A 3,256-nucleotide genomic window follows, 5' to 3' on the forward strand; every position below is an offset into this window, starting at 1 on the left:
TCTCCCTCTCCCCACATCTCTGCATGAGCAGAGAGCCTTTGCTATATCACCTTAGTATCCTTAGTATTGGCACACAGTAATTATAGTAAAGGCATTATCATCATCATTCTCATTCTTATCATCACTGTGCACCAGGCTTTGTACTAAGGAGTTTATCTGAATTCAGTGCCGATCACTTTAAATAAAGTATTCAGTAAGTAAAGACACAGATGTTAAATATGGTAAAAATATATAAATATGGTATATGATTGAAATTTGGGAAACAATGTACTAAGCAGTATGGTAACATAAATGATTATGATGATGATGGTAGGTGCTGTTTATTAGTACCTTCTCTGAGCTAGATGCTTTGTTTACATAATATCCTGTCAGCTTCACAGTAGCCTCCAAGGAAGATAGAGCCTACTCACTTTGTGTCAGTCAGTTTTGATCTTTAGATAGTTATTAATTTCTTTAAGCCTCAGTTTTTAATGAAAATTATACCTACTTCAAAGGGTTGTGTGAGGTTCAATGAACTGATGAACTACGTCTAGCACCTCATAGGTGCTCAATAAATATTTGATGATTGGGATGTTAATACTATGCAAAGTGCTTGGTATATTAACTTATTAACAACTGAACTGATAAAAGCACGGGCAGGATCGCCCAGCCCTCCGTTCGCTCCTGGAAAAAATCCTGGCTGGTGGGAGATGCTTGTCAGATGGGCCCTTCCTTGGGGACACGCGCTTAAAATAACGTCTGGGGTTGGTGCGCGGTGCCACTTGTACTGCCAGGCTTTCCATGGGATTATTTGGAACCCTGCAGACTGTCGCCAGCCAATATCCACCCCTAGTCGCCGGGTTTCAGATCGCTGCCCCCGGGTGGTGAGCCCCTGGGTGGTGAGCCCCGGGGTGGTGAGCCCCTGGGTGGTGAGCCCCTGGGTGGGTGAGCCCCCGGGTGGGTGAGGCCCCGGGTGGTGAGCCCCTGGGTGGTGAGCCCCTGGGTGGTGAGTCCCTGGATGGCGAGCCCCTGGGTGGTGAGCCCCTGGGTGGTGCAGCCGGATCAGCACCAGCTCGTTCACGGATTGGGATGGTCCTTACTCATTTGTGCCGGGAGTTTTGCAACCTGCATGCAATCCCCTTAGAGCCTTGTTAGGCTCCATGTCTTCACCCTCCCCTGGGGCGAGCCCTTTCTTTTGGGTTTAATTTAAGGGAAGTGGCATTCTTTTCTTTGTAATACGGACACCAGTATTCTCTGGATCTGGAAATCTCTCAATGGCATGTTTTGGAAAACTGTGCCTTTGAAAGCTCTTCTGAAAATTTGTCTTGGGCAGTGAGTATGTGGAGTCATGGCATTTTATACTGTAACTCATGGGTAGGTAGGTGTTTTGCCAGCTATTAATTACCTCTAATTACAATGAACAGAATTGCCCTAACTTTGCAAGTTTACATTTGCAGCAGAATCTCCATTTAAGATCCTGGAATCATTGTGTCCAAATGTGGCCCAAGTAAGCCCAGGGCCCATGTTGCAGCATGTTTCAGAGAAAAGAGGTCTGGACCCAACCTCAAGAGAACTGGATCCCAGCCTCGGCCCTTGTCACTTACTCTGTGACCTTGGGCAAGTCCTTAACCTCTTGAGTAGATGGAGTTAATTATACCTGCCCTGCATCTCTTACAAGGCTGTCCTGAGGATTAAACTTAATAATAAACAGGAAAGCTTTTTGTAACCCGTGAATTTCTCTATAAGTACGAGATGTTTGATTAATTTCTTCAACCATGAAATGAGGAGTTTTCATGAAACATTCTCTGGACCTCTTTTCCTTCCAGCCTGGTTTAGAGGCTGCTCAGTTGGAACTTCTCTCTAAACCTGGTAATTTCTTTAGGCATTGTAGATCTCTAATGTATAAATGAATACAATTGGAAACTGACTCAAAGTTTCTTTATTAACAAACATTTATACAGTGCCTACTGTGCCTGGTACTGTTCTAAGTGCTTTACAGATTAACTCATTTAATTCTTATAATAAATGTATGAAACTGCTTCTAAGAAATATCAAATATCAGAGTCATTTTCACATGAAGAGATAAAGATCTGTAAACATTCCTTCACTGTGGTGAGGAGTCCATCCTTGAACTGCCTGACTAATTGTAGGTGGGTTAACTAGAGACTAACTGCATAATAAATTTCTCTTGGATTTTGGATTTGCTTTTTTTCCACCCAGATAATCAGGGGGTGGGGAGGGAGGCACTGTGATTTTTCAATTGTAGCTTCATTCATCACAGTCTATTTTAGAATTACCTTCTAGTCATTATAAAGACAGACTGATTTAGACATCAAGACTGAAGTTGAGCCCTGGCCAGTGCGGCTCAGTTGGTTGAACGTTGTCCCGTGAACCAAAAGGTTGCTCAGGTTGGGATTCTCTCTCTCTCTCTCTCTCAAATCAATAAAATATATATTCTATAAAAAGACAAGTTGAGCTTAAGCCACCTTCTTCTAATATACTTATGCCCAAGAATAATCTGGTCACTTGGCTATAGTTGATTAATTCTTTGTGTGAATGGACTTTAGCTTAATGGTGGGCAAAAATATTTATTGAGCACCTCCTACGTGCCAGGTATCCTGTTTAATGTTGAGAGGTTCTAACAATGAAGAAGACACAGCCCTTTCTGTCACAGGGCTCACAGTCTGCTTTTTATATTCCTGACCAAATTTGAACCTCCAAGGGCATAAATAACCTGCTGTAACTCAACAGCAAGCAGACAGCTGGTATGGTATTAGTAGAAGTTAGGGAATAGGTTAGGATATGGGGAATGTTAGAATGATTCTAGAGATGAAAACTTGAGTAGTGATTATTAGAGGAAGAGGGCAGTCATTAGAAGTAGTATCAGTGGATACACACAAGAATTTTTCCCTTGCAGAGGATTATAGGAAAAGAAGTTCTGGGGAAGATAACTAGGAAAGATATATTAGTGACATGCCATCATTGTGGTATTCAACATAGTGGTTAAATCTGAAAAGTCCCCTTTAAAAATGTCATTCACCCTAGCTGGTTTGGCTCAATGGATAGAGCCTGCAGACTGAAGGGTCCCAGGTTCGATTCCGGTCAAGGGCATGTACCTTGGATGTGGGCACATCCCCAGTGGGGGGTGTGCAGGAGGCAGCTGATCAATGTTTCTCTCTCATCGATGTTTCTAACTCTCTATTTCTCTCCCTTCCTCTCTGTAACAAATAAATAAAATGTATTTAAAAAAATGTCATTCACCTAGCCCTGGCTGGGT

This window comes from Myotis davidii, unplaced genomic scaffold (genome assembly GCF_000327345.1).
Source record: "Myotis davidii unplaced genomic scaffold, ASM32734v1 scaffold132, whole genome shotgun sequence".
In the NCBI taxonomy this organism is placed as follows: Eukaryota; Metazoa; Chordata; class Mammalia; order Chiroptera; family Vespertilionidae; genus Myotis; species Myotis davidii.